General features: G+C 42.4%; 1 protein-coding gene across 1 annotated transcript in view; it reads right to left on the bottom strand.

Moving 5' to 3' along the window:
* The window catches only part of LOC141564074 (actin-6-like), an 87,465-nt gene extending 82,982 nt beyond the window's left edge, over positions 1-4,483 (bottom strand). Inside the window, exon 1 of the mRNA XM_074306086.1 lies at positions 4,403-4,483. The gene's annotated coding sequence lies outside the window, so the exon portion shown is untranslated. The remainder of the gene's footprint in view (positions 1-4,402) is intronic.
* Between the last annotated feature and the right edge of the window lie 8,566 nt (positions 4,484-13,049).

Here is a 13,049-nt window from a genome sequence, read left to right on the forward strand (position 1 = left end):
TGGAGATCAAATCGCTCCTTTTATAGGGGAGAAAGCCATAAAGTGAGGAAAGTTAGCTACCATAGCACAAATAGGAAGTTAGGTTTGGAAACTAAACTCTCAAATTCTTGTAGATTTGGCGTCTCCTCAAGGTCAAATCATCTTCATCATTTAAACGCCTCTGACCTCTACATTAAGAGAAACCATCCAGATTTCTACTTTCCTGCTCCTTTTTCTTTTTAAATTTTTAAAAAGTTTTTTTAATCTGTCTTTAACCCTAGAGCTCACACAAATGAGCTAGAACATAAATGAGAAGGCATCACTAAGTGGGAGAAAGGATAGCGCCTACTCTCAACATGAAAATGCCCGGGTAACTTTGGACAAGATATCTCCCCAAGTCTCTGGGTCTTGATTTCCCTCTCTGGGGGCAGGGAGGAGAGGATGAACTAAGTCAAGAGTTAACCTATGGTCAATGGATAGATTTGGGGGTGAGAGGAATCCATGAATCTGCATGAGAAAAAAAAATTATTTTAATATCCAGTTGAAATTTAGCATTTCTCTCCATTATGAATGAATGAAATTAACATAATTCTAAGAAAGGGTCTATAGGCTTTGCCACATACTGCTAAAGAGATCCAGACAACACAAACAAGTTGAAGATTACCTGGATTAGCTCATCCCCAAGGTCCTTATTAGCTCTTTGATCTAGCACAATTTCAGAGACCCAGTATCACTCCAGATACTATGGTCATTCCCTAATGACAGAGAAGAATAGGATCATAGACCTGACAAAACTAAGCCCACAGGTGGGGATTCTAGTCTTTATACTGTTAGGTGAAACCACAAGTTCTTTATCTTTTATTGATCTTTGCTAGAAAATAAAGGTACCTGGGGGCAGCTAGGTGGCGCAGTGGATGGAGCACCAGCCCTGAAGTCAGGAGGACCCGAGTTCAAATTTGATCTCAGACACTTAACACTTCCTAGCTGTGTGACCCTGGGCAAGTCACTTAGCCCCAATTGCCTCAGCAAAACAAAAACAGAAATAAAAAAATAAAAAAACAAAGGTACCCTGTCCCTTTCTCAGACACTGGTGATCTTAAAGTAATAATGTACATATATATCATAACTGAGGCAAGTCTCAGAATTCTCCTAAACTCACTCATTCCTCTTCTCTTACCCTCAGTGTAAAAACCAAAAAACCCAACTCTAATCAGTTATAACTAGGAAAAGGCTCTAGAACATTGACTCAGGATGGCAATATTGAGCAGAGATGATTTTAAATGCTCATTTCATAGCATCAGAGATTTAGAGCTGAAAGTAATCTTAGAGTTAAGCCCAATCTCTATCAAATGAGGAGCTTATATAGCTTGCAAGCGTTTAAGGCAAGATTTGAATGCAAGTCTTCCTGACTCCAAATCTAGCCCCCTACTCACCATACCGTCTCCTCCTGGTCTTCTGTCAGCCTTAAATAGCATCACATCACACCCCACCTTATCCACCATGATTCTATTCCATCCTGGAGCCCACATTGCTCCATTGCTTCTATTACCACTATGCTATATGCAAAAGGTGCTGGATGTCCTCATCTGCATCACATTGATAACTCATTAGTTTACAGACTGCCATTAAAAAAAAAACAAAAACAAAAAACCAAATTCTATTCCAGACAAAACTTCTGTCTAGCCATGCTTCCCTCATTTGATATTTTTGAAGCTGATCTTCTGAACCTGTACCTAAGACTTTATACCTCTCCCTGTTAAATTTTAAATTATCATACTCTATGCTGTGAAGAAAGAACTTTTTCGATCTCATCTTTGTCTTTTACCACATGAGTAGAAAAGCTCTCAGTTTCTTGCCATGTGCAAATTAAATAAAACACTGAAAAAAGCACAGATCTCTGGGGCACTCCCCTGGAGACCTCCTGCTACACTGACATCAACCAGTTACTCATTACTGTTGGATCCAACTATAGCCCAACACATTTGTCTTTGCCTAAAAACTGCTAAGAGATACTTGGCTAAAAATCTAGGTGAAGTATACCTATAGCATTTCCCAGACATACATAAAATTTTGTCCAAAATGAAATTAAGGTTAATTTGGCATGATTTTTCTAGACAAAGCCACAGTAGCTCATTGTGATCATTACTTCTTTTTCTAGATATTTATTAACAGTAAAGAATCAAAATCAAGTTCACCAGCCAGAAATACAAGATCCAATTCTCTTCCTTCTCCCCAGAACTATTGTGGTATGGATTTTTTTTTTTAAGATGGAAAGGGGAAAAGTAAAGAAAAGAGACAAGGGGTTATTTCCTCAATGAGATAGGCTATTATCACTAAGAATAGAGACTCCATTCCTAAAGTCACTTAACCAAACCTCTTCCATAATACATCAGCCTCTGTGGTCTGTCTGACTAACTCTTTACCTTCCCTTTCCCCCAAGATACACCAGAGGTCGTTTAATTGCTCAGTAAAGGTTCTAACATCTGGAGCTCTGGGTTTGAAGCACAATATAGCCACTGATTTGCTAATGGCTAGGACAAGTGATATGCTTTTCTTGGGGTCTTAGTTGGCTAATCTACAAAGTGGGAACAATACCACCTACCACTTAAGCAATCCAATATTAATCATGTGAGACAACAAAGCTAAATGCAAAGTTAAACATGCTTTAATATATATCATCTGCCAGCCCGGTAGTCAATAAAAAGCCACCATTTTTCTCCAGGGCATTGATAAAAGGACAATCTTCATTTTTGCCATTTCCTCGTTACTACCACCATCAACATCATCACAATACCAAGAGAGAGTTACATAGCACTTTTAAGTTTTATTATTATTCCTATTTTATAAATATAGATATAGGTAAGAAAACTGAGAATGGGAAAGGTAGTTCTTTGACTAGTGTCATGAGCTGATGTAAAGGAAGATTTGAAACTGTCTCTTCTCATTTGAAGTCCAGTTCTCTTTCCATTATACAATTCCCTTAAGTCACACACACACACACACACACAATAACCTAGTCACCGCCATGTTTAATTGAGAAGGTTGGATGAGTTATATTGTACGAGCTCAAGGTTTCTGGGAACCCTCTCCAAGCTCCAACATCTGAGTTCCATTCTCATTCATTCTGAGTTCCCCCACCCCTTCCCAGTTCTGAATTTCCAACTGCAAGTAAATTACAGAACCCTTTCAGCAACGAACTCAGATGTCCGAGTACCTAGAAAAGTTGGGGGGAGGAATGTTCAGTCTTAGGTGGAAAGAGGGCAGAGAAAATGGCACCCTGAAGCCAAATTCGACCTACATTCTGATAAGACAGCTGCATCCATCACCTGCCCACTACCCCAGACCATAGAAAGGAAGCATTCCTCGAAGCAGGTCACAGCCCAGAGGCTAGCCAGCTCTCCAGATACCCAGGAGGCTGAGGAGACACACAGAGCCTAATATTTACCCAGGCTGAACTCGGGAGATGCTCTCCCTCAAACTTCAAGCTCCAATAGCCTTTCAACCAGCTATCAAAGCAAATGAAGCTCCTAGAGCCATCTGGGAGAAAAATATCATTTACACACAGACCTTTGGTAATCAAGGTCCCCCTGCCCTGCCTCATTCCCAGGCTGCCCAATCCCTCTGCCTCCTCAGCAACCATGCACAAAAATGGCCCTGGCAGAGGCTGGCAGCTGCTGAAGACCAGGAGGTGAGGGGGAGAGGGAAGGACGAGAACAGAAATGCCCCGAGTTAAACCTAGATTTGAGCTGAACTCCACCCAGAACTGCAATTAGCTGCCACCAGCTGAGCTTCCAGCTCCTTGTTTATTGACCAGGAGAGAGAGGTAGGAGAAAGGGGGAAATAAGTCAACAATCAACAACCATTTATTAAGTACTTGCTATTTGCTAGCCGTGGTGTTTTTTGTAGGAGGGAAAAAAGGGGCTTCCATTCTAATAGGGGGAAGACAAACAGAGATAGACACACAGAAAATAAATGTACAGTATAATCATGTGTAGTACACTCGGTCTAATTTCACAAAAGAAGAAATTGAAGGGAAGGGGAATGATGAGCCCAGAGTCACTGGCTAGTTACCGAGGGGTCCATTTTTGGAGTCCAACTCGTAATATCAAGTCCAACGCTCATCTCACACATATGGGATGCAGGCTGGGGAGAGGGAAGAAGGGGAGGACCCAAGTATAATGGGCCACAAAGGCTTGCCCCACTCCTTGATTCCACAAGAGCCCAGCTTCCCTAGCCTAGATTTGTGCCCTTGGGAATGTGAAATGCAGCTGGGGGGAGGGGGAGGAAGAAAGAGAGGGGAAAAGAGTCTTCTACAGGGAAATACAGCAAGCCCAGTGTGGAGGAAATCCTAGTGACCCTAAGAGGTGCTTGGTTCATTCATCAATGGGGTGAAGGCCAGAGAACCCCAGGAAAAAGCACTTACCCCAAACAAAGCAGAGGCCACACTTGACAGTAGCAGCAGAAGCTGACCTCCTGACTTGCTCTCTCCAGGTGATTCTTTTTAAACCATGGGAAGGTGGGATTGGGCAGGAGGATTCTTAAAGGGGCCTAACCCAGCTGTAATCAACATTGTTTGTTGTCTACAGCCTAAGGTTCACTACCCAGAACTGTTAATCTTCCACCACAAAAATGGGTTTACAGAAAACTGCTTGGGGAAGGTGGGAGAAAAGGCATGAGCCAACAGTAGGGTGAGTGAGTGCAAATGGATGTGTGTCAAGGTAAGCACAGGATGTTGGAAAACCATTTATTTCACAGAAAACTGTGTGAGAACCAGTTTTCCTCCCAGCTCTGACCTCCCGGGTTCTAAGGGCCCCCCCAGCTCTGACCTCCTGGGTTCTAAGGGCCCTTCCTGCTCTGACATCCTGGGTTCTAAGGATCCTCCCAGCTCTGACCTCCTGGGTTCTAAGGGCCCTTCCTGCTCTGACATCCTGGCTTCCAAAGGCCTACCCACTCCTAATTTTCCTTGATTCCTCCTAAGACTGTACAGACTTGAGTATGGGAGTCAATATAATGTAGTTTTTTTTCTCTCTTCCTAGCTGACTTTTGAACAGAAGACATCAGGATCTGAAAAATTATCTCCTAAAATCATCCCATTTCGCAGTGGAAGAAACTGAAAATGATCTCCCCAGGATTACACAGCTAATAAGTGGCAGAACCAGATCCAGAATCCAGGACTGTTCTTACATCTTCTCCAAGAGGATTTCAAAATCCTGGACCATCATGGAAACCAACTTGGAACAATGCTCACAAAGTTACTAAATACCTACCGATATACTATATACATGCCCTAAAGAGATTTTTTTAAGGATTTTAAAAAGATATATATGTACAAAAATATTAGCAGAAGCTCTTTTTTTTTTTTTTTGCATTGGGGAAAAATGAAATCGGAGGGTACCCATCAATTGGAGAAGGGCTAAACCAATTTTGGTATATGAATGTGATGGAAAATATAGTGCTGTAAGAAATAACAGGGGATAGTTTTAGAGAAATTGAGGAAGACTTGAATAAACTGAAGCAAAGTAAAGGAAGCAGAACTAGGACAACTTGTATAATAATTGCAGCACCATAAATGCAAAGAACTTTGAAAGATTCAATGACTGATCAATGCAATGATCAACTGTGCTATCGGGGGACCTGTGATGAACTGTGCTAAATGCTTCCTGACAGAAGGAATAGATTCAAGATGCAAAATGAGACTGCTTTTTTTTGATGTGGCCAATGTGGAAACTTGTTTTGCTTGATTATGCATATTTATTACCAAGGTTTTGCTTCTCCATCCCACCCCACACTAGTTAACAGCAAGGGAATGGAAAGGAGAGAGAAAAATTCATTTATAAAGAACTTGATCCTGGAAAATTGGAGAGGAGCAGAGTATAATTCTTTCTGATTTCTTTACATTGCTTTCCTCTCCAGACAGGGCACTAGGATAGTAAAGGAAGAGGTGAAAAGAATGGGCGGCTTGTTTAAGTGAATAAGGCTGTCTGTAACCTTATTTAAAAAGTCACTCTTGCTCATAATTAGAGGCACTTACCCCCTCGGATATCTCCTTTCCTTGGATTGGTTTTTATGGCTAGTAATAACTCTCGTAAATTCCACAACAGATGGAAATTTTATTTGACTCATCATAGCCGTTTGACTTACTGGGGAGCATGGGGGAGCCTGGGGCTCAGTCTGGCAAGGTTCAGGAAAGGGGATCATCAGGGGCTGGGAACAACGCCCAGAACCCAAGGCCACCTTGAAGGCTCGCTGCTGAGGAGAGCACGGAAGAAGATATCGGGAAGAAGTTGGATTTTTCTTTGTTCCATAAGGGACCAACCCATGGACAACCTGCATCAATGGGCTTCAAATAACCAGCAATGCACTGGAGATCAACTGAGAAAACCCTCCTCCTTTTCCTCTCTTTTTCTTCTTCTTCTTCTTCCTCTTCTTCTTCCTCCTCTTCTTCTTCCTCCTCCTCTTCTTCCTCTTCCTCCTCTTCCTCCTCTTCCTCTTCTTCCTCTTTTATTTTTCCTCCTTTTCCTTCTCTTCTCGCTCCTCCTTCCATTCATCCTCTCCTCTTTCATTCCTCCTTCTTCCTCATTCTTTCTATCCTGTTTCTCCCTTTTCTCTTCCTCCTCTTTCTCCTCCTCTACTTCTCCCTTCTCTTTTAACTTCTCTTCTATTCCATTTCTCCCTCATCCCCTACTTCTCCTCCTCCTATTCCCATTTCTCCATTTCCTCCTCCTCCTCCACTTCTCCCTTCTCCTTTACTCCTCCTATTCTTGCTTCTCTATCTCCTCTTTTCCTTCTCCTTCCTCCACCTCTCCTGGACAACTAGGATAGCACAAAGACATCTAGATTTAGTCAGGGGACTTGGACTTGAATTCCAGCTCGCCCTCTGTATGGCCGTCAGCAAATCACTTCTCTCTGGGTCTCAGTTTCCCATCTGTGATGGCCCCTTCTCTAGATTCTCTGATCCTAAACCTTTGGCCGGCTCCATCTCATACAGTCAGAACATTTCAAGGTAGGAGGAGGAGCTCCAGAGTCTCCTAGAACATTCCTGGGTGGGAGTCATCCGGCTCCCACCTGAATACCCCAGGAAGCACTTTGCTGATTCTTGGAAGCTTGCTAGGATATTCCAGTCAGTTTGCAGCTGGTTTAGCTTCCCCACCCTGGTACCCAGTAAGGCTGTGCTAGGGAGTGGGGTCTGGTGTTAGGGGTGCTGACCACTGACCCTCCCCTTGCTCTGGATGGGGAGCTCAGGGCTGGATGTCCATCAATTCAAGCAGTATCAGGAAGCGGGCCACCACCAGCCAGCCAAGGGAGATGTCAACGCCTTGTCGGTGCCTCATCAGCGCTTCCGCTCCAGCTCCTTCATCATCCGGCCTCCCACTGATAACAGCCCTTCAGCTTCTCAGGACTGTCAGATCCGAGATCAGAAGAGGAGAGCCCCGCTTGCTAAGCGTAACCTTGTTCCAAATTATTCCAGAGGGAAGGACATTTGGAATCAGGAGATCGCACTTAGAACAACAACACACACAATTTTGAAAGGAAAAAAATTAAGTCTTTGAAATAACATTAATCATGATAATGCTTTCTCTTGGTATTCATGGGGAATTGTGTAGTCTTTCAGGATGAATCCCCCATAGCCAAGCTTCCCCCAGCTAGCCTTCACCTCCTTCCTCACGGTGGCTCTCTCTTTGCTGTCACCAAAATGGTTCCGTGGCCCATGGGGCCCTCTCTAAAGGGTCTCAAAGCAATGGCTCTCCCCCCCTGCCCCGCCCATTCATCAACTTCTTTCCCTTCCCTCCTCCCCAGGCTCCCTATCTTAGGCTTGGATGGCCTTTTAAGGGAAGCTGAGCAAGAGAAATCAAATCAGACCAGTAATGCTACTCCTTCTAATCCCAGAGAGAGTTTTCTGCTCTAACTACAACTTTGAGTCATAGACCACAGAATTTCATAGCTGGGAGGCCCTTAGAACCCAGGAGGTCAGAGCCGGGAGGGCCCTTAGAACCCAGGAGGTCAGAGCCGGGAGGGCCCTTAGAACCCAGGAGGTCAGAGCCGGGAGAGCCCTTAGAACCCAGGAGGTCAGAGCCGGGAGGGCCCTTAGAACCCAGGAGGTCAGAGCCGGGAGGGCCCTTAGAACCCGGGAGGTCAGAGCTGGGAGGGCCCTTAGAACTCAGGAGGTCAGAGCTGGGAGGGCCCTTAGAACCTGGGATGTCAGAGCTGGGAGGGCCCTTAGAACCCAGGGTGTCAGATCTGGGAGGGCCCTTAGAACCCAGGGTGTCAGAGCTGGGAGGGTCCTTAGAACCCAGGAGGTCAGAGCTGGGAGGGTCCTTAGAACCCAGGAGGTCAGAGCTGGGAGGGCCCTTAGAACCCAGGGGGTCAGAGCTGGGAGGGCCCTTAGAACCCAGGAGGTCAGAGCTGGGAGGGCCCTTAGAACCCGGGATGTCAGAGCTGGGAGGGCCCTTAGAACCCGGGAGGTCAGAGCTGGAAAAGCCAGTAGAATTCGGAATGTCCACCTATGACATGCTAGTGTGAGTCTCTCATGCTATAGTTAAAGTAACTAAGGTTCAGCATGGTGAAATACCTTTGATCCCTCAAGTCAATTCAACTCAACAACTATTTTTTAAAATAATTGTTTTTTTTTTTTATTTTCCAAGTATATGCAAAGATAATTTTCAACATTCACCCTTAAAAAACTCTTGTGTTCTAAATTATTTCCCTTTTCTTCCCCCCACTCCTTCCCTTAGATAGCAAATAATCCATTATAGCTTTCCCTATTTACCATGCTGCACAACAAAAATCAGATCAAAAAGGAAAAAATGAGAAAGAAAACAAAAACCAAGCAAACAATAACAAAAATATGAAAATACTCTGCTTTGATCCACATTCAGTTCCCACAGTGTCTCTCTGGATGCAAATGGTTCTTAACATCACAAGTCTATTGGATTTGGCCTGAATCACCTCATTTCGACAACTATTTATTCATTTCTTTCTGTATGACAGAACCCAGAGATGTAAAGGAAAAAATCAAATCATCCCTGCCCTCAAGGAGATTTATTTCTTGGGGTGGGAGGAGAGAAAATGAGGATTTGGGAAACCTTGTTAACCTATATAAGTAAACATAAAACACATACAAAGTGATTTCTGGCATGAGGGCACAAGGCTACTACTGAATGTCCCAAAATTCCTAGTTCTATTTTAAGCCTTAATAACTATTGAAGCTTAAAATGGCACCAAGACTTTGGAATATTTTGCATTAAGGGAAGTTTTTAAAAATAACAGAATGGGGCAGCTAGGTGGCACAGTGGATAGAGCACCAGCATTGAATTCAGGAGGACCAGAGTTCAAATCTGGCCTCATACACTTAACACTTCCTAGCTGTGTCATTTAACCCCAGCCTCAGGAAAAAAAATAAATAAATAAGTAAGTAAGTAAATAAATAAATAAATGAAAATAACAGAATAGGTATTCCTGAGAGCATGCTATGGAAAGGAGAGAAATGGACAAAACTTCTCTCTCCAGCACTAACCCCTCTCCCCTGAATCTCCCCCCATAAAAAAATAGTATGAAAGACCAGCAAAATGGTGGCCAAGGAAGGTGGCTGGCTCTTGGCAGATTCTGTGACTCAGAATTCAGGGCTTCTTAGAGAAGGATACAGCACTAGATGGCTGCACGCAGACAATAATAATGCAGCTTTGACTACCCTGAGCCAGTGGAGTGGCGCAGGGGTGGGAGGGGTTGGTCCTAGTATGGCAGCCAATATTTGACTGATTGATATCTAGGACTCCCAGCCTGACCCTCTCATCCTTCACTGTCCTTTACCTCATCTTGGCCTGGCTCATAGTCCCCCAGGTATTTTCTTGTCTATTTCTCAACCATGTACTTGCCCTCCGGTCATCCTCTTTACCCCTTCTGTCCTGGGGTCTGGACTCTGAAAGTCAAATATTCTACCCAGCCTTAAACTGCAGCCTCCTTATCACTTGCTGTTTCCAAGGCAGCCCCCACATAATCCACTATTCTCTTTATATCTTGTCTTCTCTCTCTCCATCTCCCCACCCCACTAGAATGCTTAGAGGAGCTATCTTATTTACTTGTATTTCTATGCTTTGCACTTACCAGAGTGCATGGTATATGGCAATTACTTTAAAAAGCACTTCATTCATTTTTAAATTTTTTATAAAAGCTTTTTTATTTTCAAAACATATACATAGATAATTTTCAACATTCACCCTTGCAAAATGCTATATTCCAAATTTTTCTTCTTCCCTTCCTTCAACCTCCTCCTCTAGACAGCAAGTAATCCAATATGTTAAATGTGCAATTCTATACACATCTCCACAATTATCTTGCTGCACAAGAAAAATCAGATCAAAAAGGGAAAAAAAGGGAAAGAAAATAAAATGCAAGAAAATAACAAAAAAGTAAAAATACTATGTTGTAATCCGCACTCAGTCCCTTAGTCCTCTCTCTGGGTTCAGATGACTCTCTTCATCACAAAACCATGGGGAACTGACTTAAATCACCTCATTGTTGAAGAGAGCCAAGTCCATCACAGTTGATCAGCACATAATCTTGTTGTTTCTGTATGCAATGTTCTCCTAGTTCTATTAACTTCACTTATCATCAGATCCTGTAAGTCTCTCCAGACCTCTCTGAAATCATCCTGCTGATTGTTTCTAACAATAATAATAACAATCATCAATAATATTCCATAGCATTCATACACCATAACTTATTCAGCCATTTGCCAACTAAAGGGCAGCCACTCAGTTTCCAGTTCCTTGCCAGTACAAAAAGGGCTACTACCAACATTGCATATATAGGTCTTTTACCCTTTTTTTAATGATCTCTTTGGGATACAGACTCAGTAGAAAGAATGCTGAATTAAAGAGTATGCACCATTTGGTAACCCTTGGGCATAGTTACAAATTGCTTTCCAGAATGTTTAGGTCAGTTCACAACTCCACCAACAATGTACTAGTATCCCAGTTTTCCCACATCCCCTCCATCATTCATCATTATCTTTTCCTGTCATTTTAGCCAATCTGAGAAGTATGCAGTGGTACCTCAGAGTTGTCTTAATTTACATTTATCTGATCAATAGTGATTTAGAGCATTTTTCATATGACTATAAATCGTTTTAATTTTTTTCATCTGAAAATTTTCCATTCATATCCTTTGACCATTTATCAATTGAAGAATGACTTGAATTTTTTATAAATTTGAGTCAGTTCTCTATACATTTTAGAAATGAAGCCTTTATCAGACCCCTTATATGTAAAATTTTTTCCCAATTTATTGCTTCCCTTCTAATCTTGTCTGCATTGTTTTTGTTTGTCCAAAATCTTTTTAACTCAATATAATTAAAATTATCCATTTTATATTCCATAATGTACTCTAGTTCTTCTTTAGTCACAAATTCCTTCCTTCGCTATAGATCTGAGAAGTAGGCCATCCTTTGTGTTTCTAATTTGCTTTTTAATATCACTTTTTAGGTCTAAATCATGAATCCATTTCAACCTTATCTTAGTATATGGTGTTAGGTGTGGGTCAACGCCTAGTTTCTGTCATACTAATTTCCAATTTCCCCAATAATTGTTGTCAAATAGTGAATTCTTATCCCAGAAGCTGGGGTCTTTGGGTTTGTCAAACACTAGACTACTATAGTTATCATTCATTCAATTATCACAAAATACTCATTACTGCAGAGCCATTTTATCACAAATCAGGTCCCTTGAGAAAAAAAGCAGAGGAGAAAGCCTAGGACTGGTCATCATATCTTATTCTGAAAGCTCCTTCTCCCTTACAGTCCCATTCTCCCACTGATTAGTTCCTCCCAGAACCTTCATTTTGAAAATAGGTCCAAGCCAGGCAACCTTTATTCCTCTCCCAAGTCTACTTCTCCCTCTCCAGCCAGACCTAACTACATGCTTCTACCCTCCTCCCATCCCACTTTTCAACTATCTTCCAAGTGTATTTTTCTCCAGTAGAATGGAAACTTTTTGAAGTCAGGAAAGTGAATGCAGTGCCTGCACCACACAATAAGAGCTTAATACTGTAAATGTTTATTCAATGATCAACTGGGTGACTTGAGGGTCTTAGTTTTTATCCAATAAACCACACAGTGAGCAACTTCTCTTCATTGTCTGGATAAACAGACTACAAATTAAAATTCTGAATGCTGGGAATGAAAAATAAAGCCAGTCATGATGACACTTGCATGTTTAGTCCCTTAGGCACTTTTATTTAATAAAAAATGTTGACATTTATATAAATGCTTTAAGGTTGATAAAGCTCATTGCTTCCGTTAATCTCATTTGAGCCTCATAAAAACCCTGAGAGGCAGATATTAACCCATTTTATCCCCATTTTACAGATGAATGCAGTGAGGCTCAAAGAGCCAAGGATTATGCATTTAAAAAACACTGGATATGAGGTAAGAATGAAAGTCTTTTTTGATTTAGTTTAATACACTTTCCATTATACCACATCTCACCACCATTCATTACAGCTACCATTCCCATGGATAACTGAGAGCTGGTTATATGGGTAGTAGGAAATTGGTTCATCTGATTAATTCTCTGTGTGATCTCAGACATTTTCTCTCTCCAGTCCTTTTTTTTTTTTTTCAATCAGTAAAATAAGAGGATTGGAGCTCTAAAGTGCCTTTGAGCTTTAATATTATCTGTCCTAAAGTCCTTTCCAGATTCTAGCCTTATTTCTTACAAAGTTCCATTCTCCCCTGCCAGTTTCAGCATTTTATATTCTACAGGCCCTTCTAGCTCTGACCTCCTGTGTTCTAAGGGCCCTCCCAGCTCTGACCTCCTGGGTTCTAAGGGCCCTCCCAGCTCTGACCTCCTGGGTTCTAAGGGCCCTCCCAGCTCTGACCTCCTGCCTTCTAAGGGTCCTCCCAGCTCTGACATCCTGGGTTCTAAGGGTCCTCCCAGCTTTGACATTCTGTATTCTAAGGGCCCTCCCAGCTCTGACCTCCTGGGTTCTAAGGGCCCTCCCACCTCTGACCTCCTGGGTTCTAAGGGCCCTCCCAGCTCTGACATCCTATGTTCTAAGGGTCCTCCCAGCTCTGA

This window comes from Sminthopsis crassicaudata, chromosome 3 (assembly GCF_048593235.1).
Source record: "Sminthopsis crassicaudata isolate SCR6 chromosome 3, ASM4859323v1, whole genome shotgun sequence".
Classification (NCBI taxonomy): domain Eukaryota; kingdom Metazoa; phylum Chordata; class Mammalia; order Dasyuromorphia; family Dasyuridae; genus Sminthopsis; species Sminthopsis crassicaudata.